Here is a 10000-nt window from a genome sequence, read left to right as displayed (position 1 = left end):
TACGAGATTATATGATACTGTTGGAAAGAGCACAATCTAAGCTCATTGCGGTGTCCAAGCTCCAAAATACAGCATCCGGACCAAGCAGCTCATGCTTGAGAAGGGCCTATATCAGAGGCTTTCTCTGGACCATCCACTGCTGAAAGACTTTGCCAACTACCCAAAGAAGGATCTCGGCAATGACAATTACAAACAGGAGGTGAGGGCCACCGTTAAACACTGTTTTTATTAGAAACTTTGTATGCAGGTTAATAAAAAGGCAAAACAGTCATGACTAGAAGGCAATTTGACATGATCTCTTCAATTTTCAGGTTGAAAATGTTGCTCGGTATCTCTATTATGCTGACCCAGAGGCACCATCCCTGCAGTTTGTCGGTGATAGAGAGAAGCTGCGACAGTACCTCCGTGAGCTCTCTGAGGCAAAACTGAAAAAGAGAACACAGCAGATTTACCTTAAGAGCTTGAAAAGGTTAGTAGCAAATTTTGTTTTTATGATGATGTCAACAGTCTAGTAACTTGTTAGTAAATGAATCTCTCAACCGAGCTTCTGTATTTTGATGCGGATTTGCTGCTGAACATTACTCCGCAGCACGACCAGTTGTTAGTACATGTACATACTCAAATCCTCTTACTTCCCCTGACAGATTCCTGGGTTTCCACACAGTCCAAACCAACATGAGGCATGAGGATGAGGCCTTTTTTAAAGAGTGCCAGCACTTCACTGAGTTCATTGGATCTTTGCAGGAAATCATTTCCAAGCAATCGAAGAAGGAGATCACCCAGCTGAGGTTTGTTATTGTACCCATGTAAACGGTGAAGAACTGGTAGTCCTCTCTCTGTCTGCTGTAATATGATGTGTTTATATATATATGTGTTATAAATATTTGTTTGTTTCTTTTGTCATAGGCACAACATGTTGATTGACAAACACCAGTTGTCAACAACAGACTGCGTGGCTGTTCTGGAGAAGGCCAAGAAGGACTTCTTGGCAGTTATGGATAAACTGTTGGTTTGTCCTGACACCCTGGGCGCTGACGAAAGGCTCTTTGTGGTGTACTACCTCTCAGCTGTTGTGATCTTGCGACACCTCCAACGACCGGGCGTGGTGGAGCACATGACTGTGAGTGTTTCCGTATTATTTTGGTCTGCATTGGCAAATTTCCCCCTGATATTTTAGTCATTAACACTACTAATTAAGTTGATATCCTCATATTTTTACAGGTCAGGGAGTGGCTTTCCAGGAGAAGATGCGAATCACACTATGTTGTTGGGTTACAGGAGCACAAGACCGTAGCACAGCAAGTGGCCTCATTCGCCCTGTCAGAGCAGGAGGAGCGTGTAAGTTCATCACATTTTCTGTCAGAACCTGTCAGAACATCATTTCTGTTCCAGCAGAAAGTAATCTCAATGTCCTTTTGTCCTCTGCCAACAGTGGTTTGATGCGTACTACAGACTGGTGCGGCCAGAGCTCCAGAGAGGCACCAGGAAACGCAAGAGGGATGTGGAGGATGAGATGGACGGAGAAGAGAGATTCTTCATTTCCACTGCAGGGAGGCAGATCCACAGTGCCTCCAGTGACCTGAACCGGTTGCACAAAAGTAACAACCTCACACCAGTCACCAGCCAGATGGCACGCAGAGTCTATGAGACGGCAACTAAAGAGTACTCTGATGCTGAAAAGTCAATGGTGGCCGATTACCTGACCCGTTCCAGCGCAACAGCGGAGAAACACAATAGCTGTGAGTCTTCTGAGGAGAGTAGCAGCCGTATTACCCGCAGCACTGCTGGTTCTTCTACTGCTGATTCTTCTACTGCTGTCAGGAAGGAAATTGAGGCGTCACTTCAAACCCTACTGGAGAAATATCCTGTCACAATTCATGGGCCAAAACCAAAACAGGAACTTCTACCGGGTGTATCCTGTTGGCGAAAGGTGTATGAGCGCTGGGAGAAGCAGCAGCTGAAACTGCGACAAGAATATGTTCGCTGTGAGTATTTTCTTTTGACATTATTTTCACGTAAACATAATTACATGATTCAAAGTCCTAAATTATTATCTTCATGACTAACACAACTTTTTTTTTTTGACAGCGCTCTTCCCTTGGCGTCAGCCAACACATAAGCAGCTCGCAAAATGTGTTGCAAAGCAGGCATGGGTCGGTAAAGTCGGTAGCCAACGACTTCTTGACGGGTGGAGACCCTCTGGATCTGACGTTAACATCATGAACTGCCCAAAGATTCAGAGACTTGTGAAGAAACAGAAGTGGAAAGGACTTTGCATCCCACACTCTGAAGGGAAGAGCACAAGAGTTTTCACAAAGCGCACATTGTGTACTGGTGAGGTGGTCTGTGATGATCATGGACGTGTTGTCACAGCCAGTGAGGGCCAAGAAGTGAGCAGCTGTGATTGCCACCCTGGACAGCAGACTCCAGGCCGGTTTATCAAGCGTTCAAAAAAAAAAAAGGCCAACGTCATGCCCAAACATTTCACGTTTGAAATGGATGGAGAGGAACGACATGTGACTCTTTTCCTTGCAACCAGGACGATTTCAGCACATCAGGAAGTGTTGCTTCCCGGTGGAGTCACCAAGAAATGTTTTGGAGGAGAGGGAGGAGGGCTCCCATAATCTGCCAGACATCAGCCTTCAGTCATTCTGTTACATGTCCCAGACCCGCTGAACTGTAATCGAATACTCTTAGCCAGCCCTGAAGGCTCCATCTTGACACGCAAAGACAATAAACCAGGACTTTTCCCTCTGCCTCTATGCAAAGTGGCCTGCTCTTCACCTGCCTGCATTCTCTACAGTACAAGTATACAATGTAAATACTGTAATTACAATTATACAAAGCCACATTCTGCTGCTCTTGCTGTCATACACTTTTGCTGCTCTTGATGTGTTACTGTTAATACACATATGCACAGGTCACATACTTAAATCATCTGTCTATGCTGTTCATAATGTTACTGCTAATACACTGCCTGTTTTTATATATAATATATTCTGTCTACAGTGCACTGCATGAATACTGCACCACCTGTACATATTGTATATATGGCCTATGTACACTGCACAATGGCAATATATATTGTGACTGTACTTTTTAAATATGTCTGTCTTAGTAAAGTGTGGTGATGCTAATGCAATTATTTGTCTCCTGTGTATCATTTGGAGGATGTCAGCACAGGTAAGAGTGAGGGCCAGAACAAAAGCAGGGTCGTTACAGTAACGTGGCTCATCGGGGGATGGGACATGGCAGCGTCCCACAGAGCAGCAGTAGTTGCAGTAGTAGTAAGCCTGGACCCTGGCTTGCTGTGGGGGGAGGGGGGCTTTCAAGTGGTTAGACTCATTCTGTGTAAGATACGGGTCACTGAAGGCATAAAACCTGACAAAGTGATCACAATTATGGGGAGGTGTGTGGAGCAATATCCCCCTGGCTGAGTCTCAGCTCCTACAGAAAGGCTACTGCTGTATGAGAGGGCCAGAACAAAGTGCTGGTCTGTGGGGGTCAAGTTGGTGTACTAACTTGACCCCCACAGACCAGCTCTTTGTTCTGCTTAATGGCTCTTCTTTTGTTTAGGCACTCTCACACTGCAGCCTGCCTGCACACAACACTGCAGGCCCATATAGCTCACCATTGCCATCATGTGGTCAGAGCAGGTAATGCAGGGTCACCCCTGCCACTCAGACTCCATACTTATAACATTGTAACATCTGTAACCTTTGTATTGTTTCCTTAGGGAATATAAATATGGGTCATAATTTGGAATATATTTATTGGCACTTGCATTTGAAGCATGCGCTTTAGATTTTTTTGAAAACTTTTTGAAAATTTAGATATTCTGGAAAAAAATAAATAAATAAAAATCATATTCTTTGTGGCTTAACACTATACAGTTATAGTTATACAAGGAAACCTACTGCATTACAATGCATTACTGTTTGTTGTACTGTGTTTATTCAGATCACACAAAAAAAACTTGACCATGCCTTCATGCCGGTTCCCATCAACATGATCTTGTAGCTCAGCAGAATCTCCAGGGCCACAAACACCAGTGTCATCATCTTACCCCACATCCTAAACATAATCAAAAGGATCAGTTAATTAGAGTTTGTATTGAATAAACAGTTTAGAAAAAAAACACCTCAATGTGCTTTGAATCAAAGCAACAAAGTAAAACACTAAACTCTGACTCGGCAGCTGTAATCTATTCTGCCCGCCCTGAGCGTTAGTGTCCAGATTGGCAGATAGTTTATGAAAATAGGAGACCGTTGTGCCCGGTTTACTCACATTGCACAGAAAGTTTACCATGCCTTGAGTAGAATCTCCACAAAGGGCCACAAACACCAGTTTAAATACCTTATGAAAATAGGAGACTGTACTTGATTTTGTTGTTCATTGACACAAAGGCACTCACTCAGGCCCTGGCCTGCGCTGAGGCATGACAAGACCTGTCTGGGGAAAAAAAAATTAAAATAAATACAATTTTGTTTGGCCAAATACTGTGGAATTATCCACTCTGATGATCCCTGATGTCTGTTTATTGTGTTTTTGCCCATTTTTAGGACATCTGGTGGATTTTCAGGTGAGGGCTGACCTTGTCAGCACATGCGCTGAGGCATGACAGGACCCTTCTGGAAAAAAAAGTTTCAAAAATGAATAAATACAATTTTATTTGGCCTAACACTGCAGAGTGGTCTGCTGAATCCTTTCTTATGACCCCTCATGTCTTTTTATGGTGTTTTTGCCCATTTTCAGGACATTTGGTGCATTTTCAGCGAAGAGAAAAATGGACTCCACCATCCAATTAGGACGGCGGAGTCAATGCACGCTCCATCCAGACCCGCCCCATGGCGGGCCAGTCCAGCTCCCTCTCAAGGGAAGAACCCCAACTTGTGATTATACAAAATATATAGTGCTGGGCCGTTAACGGCGTTAACGTGCTGCGTTAACGCAAGATTCTTACTTAGTGAATAGTTTATCGCGCGATAATTTCCTTATCGCGCGATAAACTATTCACTAAGTTGGGTCTATACAGTGAGCAAGGCACCAATTTCACTTTGTTGTTTAAGCGCGGATGTATACCTGGTCGAATTACACGGAGGGGGCGTGAACAAGGCGGAAGCTGGTCTGCCTGAGTGACCGGAGTGATTGGCTCAAGCCATGTCACAAAGCTGCTGACCGTTAATGGTCTTCTTCATGACCTCTAATGTAGGCCCACAGTTCAGTTAGGGTCATGTTATCAGAGGCTGCGCCCTCTGCTGTTCATTCCAGTTAGCAGGAAAAAGCTTTTTCCACATGGAGACAGAACCTGTGTTCCTAAATGTCTGTGTTTAACAAAATAAAAAAAAGTTAAACACCAAAGTAAATCTTATGGAACATTATTTTTCTTTACCAAATATTATAGTGGAACAGCTTTCTCAAGCAGTTTGTGATGCATTTTCATCATTTAGATAGATAGATATTATTTTGAATGTCTTTGGCAAAATTCAAATCTATAATTTTAATCTAGATTAATCTAGATTAACTACAGGATTGCAGTGAGATTAATCTAGATTAAAAAAATTAATCTATGCCCAGCACTAATATATATATATATATATATATATATATATATACACATATATATACTTACACACATACATATCTATACACAGCCATACCATTATAAGAAATATATAAAATATAATATTAAATTAAAAAAGCATATGAAAAAGCAATGGTTGGGGTGAGGTCAGATTAAAGTATGATTGGGGTTAGAATAAATAAAGATTAGGGTTAAATGGCAAAAGGCATATAAAGTGATGAAGGAAAACAGTGATTGAAGTAAGGGTGTAATCGAATATATTAAAATTTAGGGTTGAAATAAATAGTGATTGGAGTTAGGGTCCAATAATATTAGCGTTAGGGTCAAATTGCAAATGGTTAGGCTTATGGTTAGAGAGTGAGGGTTAAGGTTAGGGTTAGGGTTAGGGCGAGAGGTTGGGTTTAGGCATGAAAGTAAATTCTTTCATTCAAGCCTAGTGGAAATGTTGTTCCTAATTTATTAATCCAGTCCCTCTCTGCTCTTCTTCTCTGGGCCATGGACCAGTGTGGATTACACTCCAGGACCGAGGCCTGAACCACATCCCAACCATGAGGGACGAAATGCTGGACAACATGTCGGTCTGTATGCTTTTGTCTAATTATATTATGTTTGTGACATGTAACCCGTACATGAATAGTATGTCTCGTTTCCCCCACATATCTCAAACTACACACTTTACACATCATCAAATAAACACAATTTTTAGTGAAAATAGTCCCCTGTAAAGCCGTCCTAAACACCTTTTGTTTATGTGAATCATATACCCATTTTAATTGTTTGAAATAATTATTCCTAGGAACAGCTCTTTGATTGACCCGTGACCTGACCTTTGCCCTTACCAAAAAATCTTGAAGATTTTTATTTTTTTGGAACACAGCAATAACTCTAACATCATTATGGGGTTGATGCGATCTCATTGTGGCCTCTAAATTGTTTTTAATTTGTCTGACCAGCTTCACTGTAGATGGAGAGTAGGTGGTGACAAATGGGAGTGCAGTGGACACCAGGAGGGGTTTGGCCTGGAGGAAGGCCTTAAAGCTGCTTCTCAAAAAGGTCCTAGAGTCCCCTCTACTGGACAAAGCCGAGAACAGCACCTTGGAGGCCTGTTTAAAATCCTCTTTCTGTGTACATATCCTGTGAAAACGTAATAATTGTGACTTAATAATACCTGCAAATGTATGTTTGAGATGATGACTACTTTTATGTAAGAGTGCATGTGTATCCGTGACCTTAAAGTGAACTTCAACATCCAATGGATTGTGTAGTGTAAATTTGGGGCTTTTAAATGTGGTTGTGTCCAAAAAATTAACCGAATTACGATGTGTTGTGGCTTTTAATTTGATTTAGGGCTTGTGATTGTTTAAGGTGTCCAAAAAAGCAGCAAATTCATCCTCAGAATAGGTCCAAATGCCCCAAATGTCATCAAGGTATCTATAATAATGCAAGGGTTTTTTTTTTAATCACATTTGTCCAAAGCTGCAGTCTCCCATGAGGCCATAAAAATATCAGCATATGCTGGAGCAAATTTCTTGCCCATGGCTGTACCTTTTATTTGGAGAAATAATTGTCCATCAAATTCAAAATCGTTGCGGGTCAGATTAATTTCCAATAATTTGAATAATTCCTTATCTGGTCTTCTTTTGTCGTGAAATTTATAAAAAATGTCTCTAATGGCTTGGATGCCTTCTTGTGTGTCTATATTAGTGTAAAGGCTCTCGACATCAATAGTGAACAAAAGGGACCCTGTGGGGATGGTGAGGTTTTTAATTTTATCTATGAAATCATAAGTGTCCTTAATATAGCTTTTATGTTTTTTTGCCAATGGGTTTAAATAATAATCAATAAATTCAGCAGACCTGTATGTCTCGCTGCTACAGTCAGACACTATAGGTCGCCCTGGAGGAATTTGAAACGGTTTGCTCCAAGTGCTCGGATCCTTATGGATTTTGGGAAGACAAGGCCCGTCAATGGCTGACTGGCGCCAACGGTGCAAGACACATAGCCAAACCTATGTCGACAAATGCTCACCAACGGTCCGACATTGAGCGTTGGACGACCGTGGGCTCGGTGTGTCAGGGTCCAAAGTGTGCCTTACCTGTCGAAATGAGCAGCCTAGACACGGGAACTGCAAGGAAATTTGGGCTGTTTTCTCCTAATAATTTTTTGAAAGCAATTATTTGCCGAACGCGGCCGAGTGTACCCGAGCACGGACTCCGACTCACTGGCTCGCTCACACAGATGATCCAAGAAGCTCACGTTCGTCGAGTTTGACTTTACGTTTAACACCGCAGTCGTAAAAAATGTTGACTCTGTTGCAGCTGACAAACTGGTCATGCAGGTCCACTCCTCCTGTGTGTGTTACAGTCTTGGATACACTTGGGCTGTCTGACCTTGTCCATGCCTCTTCTGTTTGTTCCATCTCTTCGCCTCAGTTTGGGTGAACTCCCTCTCCATGTTCGACACCACAGTGACCACGCTGTTGTCATTCCACCTTACAATCAGGTTCTCCCTCAACCAGATACTCAGCATCTCCTCCAGGTGTCTTCTTGAAGGTCTGGGGTGCTGTGAAGGGAACGCTATGGAGCTGATTTTATCGCAGCGTGCCCCAGCTGCCATAGCCTCTCAGGGTCCTCTCATCCACCAGGGACAGCGATGTAAAGAGGTTGTCATTGTGGTTCAGTGGTAGAATTCTCACCTGCCAAGAGGGAGTTTTGAGTTCAATTCCCGGCCAATGCAACTCCTTTGCTTCGATGAAATTGTGCTAATTGGCCTTATATGTGTGCTTAGTCTGTCAGTGAGCCATCCGGAAATCACTATTACAGTACTCTTGCTCTTGCTTCCACTTTTCCAGCCAATTCAACATATTGTTTAGCCATATGACATGGATGAGGTGAGATGATGCAGCACATTTGAAAAGGAAGCTAACCTCCCCGTCGGGGAATTGAACCCCGGTCTCCCACGTGACAGGCGGGGATACTCACCACTATACTAACGAGGAGTTGTCTGTGGGATTCGGCCCTCCACGCAATACTGGTGGAGTATATCGGTGTATCGGTGTACCTTGACTGTCAGGTTTGTTATGTAGCAACGAATTGCTTTCAAAAAATCAGTAGGAGAAAACAGCCCAAATTTCCATGCAGTTCCCGTGTCTGGGCTGTTCATCTCGACAGGTAAGACACACTTTGGGCACCGACACACCGAGCCCACAGTCGTCCGACGCTCAATGTCAGATCTTTGGTGGGGGGGGTTTAGTTCTTTTGCTGCTTCTTTGTAAAGTCCACGTTCATGTATGTTCATTGTATGAAGTACAAAAAAGCTGCTGAATGTATTGGAGTCAAAAGTATAAGTAGCATGAAAAGACAAGGCTCAAGTACAAGCACCTCAAATTTTGTACTTGAATAAATGTACAAAGTTAGATAGCTAGATATCTCCAGATATGTGAAGCTAAAAACTCCAGCTTGGAGATGTTTTTGGAGACATAGCAGTTGTTTAAACTCTGGCAAAGATTTGTGTAGTCGTAGCACTGCATGTCATTGTCTGACCTTTTGTTGAAAAAGAAATATGCCTCCTTCTTTGTCATTATTTTGATAAAGTCACAAAGCTCAGGCATCACAGTGTTCGTCAGCAGACACAGATCTAACTTTTCCTTCCCTTCCAGTGAACCGACTCTGGGAACAAGCCTGCGCCTTTCAAATACCTAACCTTGTGGTGGATGAGACTCCCTGTCCCTGCAGAGGACGTCCATGTGCTTCTTTTGTCCTTCAGAGAAGCTGAAGACGTCAGCTCCCGTTACTGTGTCACTACAACATCTTCTCAGTCTGTCAGAAAACAAAATATATGGACTTAGAGTTGGTTAACAGCAATTTCTAAAATTAAAACCTTTCAAAAACCTATCAAAGCTGTGGGACCACCTGACCAGATTTATACCAGCAGCACATTTCCATGTTCTGCGACATGCTGCCAAACACCACACATGTACTCCCCCTGAGGGCCGTGTTTAGGGATACGTTGGAAGTTACAGATCTCTCAATCATCGCCAGCAGCAGCAGCTAGTCATGCAGCATCAGGAAGCGTGTGATGTTTGGAATATGATAACAGAAATCTCTACTTTTTACCGGCTTCTTAATAATATTTGCATCATATCTTTTGTTATCGCTTATTGCATTCTTCCCATGTTTCTTCCCAAAGAAATCAAGCAATTTGTTTTCCCAGGTTTCAGTGTACAGTATTTTAAATAAGAAAACATGACAATTTCAGAAATATGTGCTCTTTTTTGTATTATTCGAACACTGACGCAGCCCTTTATTATTTATACAGTCTCGTGCACCAGCTCAGGCTCCTTCCCCACCAGAGAGGTGACATTCCACGTCCCCAGAGCTAGCTTCTGCAGCCAAGGATCAGACCGCCAAGGTCCCC

At 42.7% G+C, this 10000-nt stretch overlaps 1 non-coding gene across 1 annotated transcript; it reads right to left on the bottom strand.

The window, feature by feature from the left end:
• Window positions 1-8510: 8510 nt before the first annotated feature.
• On the bottom strand, window positions 8511-8582 carry trnad-guc (transfer RNA aspartic acid (anticodon GUC)). The gene has a single exon. It is a non-coding gene; the product is annotated as a tRNA-Asp (tRNA).
• Between the last annotated feature and the right edge of the window lie 1418 nt (window positions 8583-10000).

This window comes from Plectropomus leopardus, unplaced genomic scaffold, assembly GCF_026936395.1.
Source record: "Plectropomus leopardus strain MGB_pleo_1.0 unplaced genomic scaffold, ASM2693639v1 Contig67, whole genome shotgun sequence".
Taxonomy (NCBI): domain Eukaryota; kingdom Metazoa; phylum Chordata; class Actinopteri; order Perciformes; family Serranidae; genus Plectropomus; species Plectropomus leopardus.
Note: the sequence above shows the minus strand (reverse complement) of the source record. Positions and strands in the feature narration are given on the sequence as shown.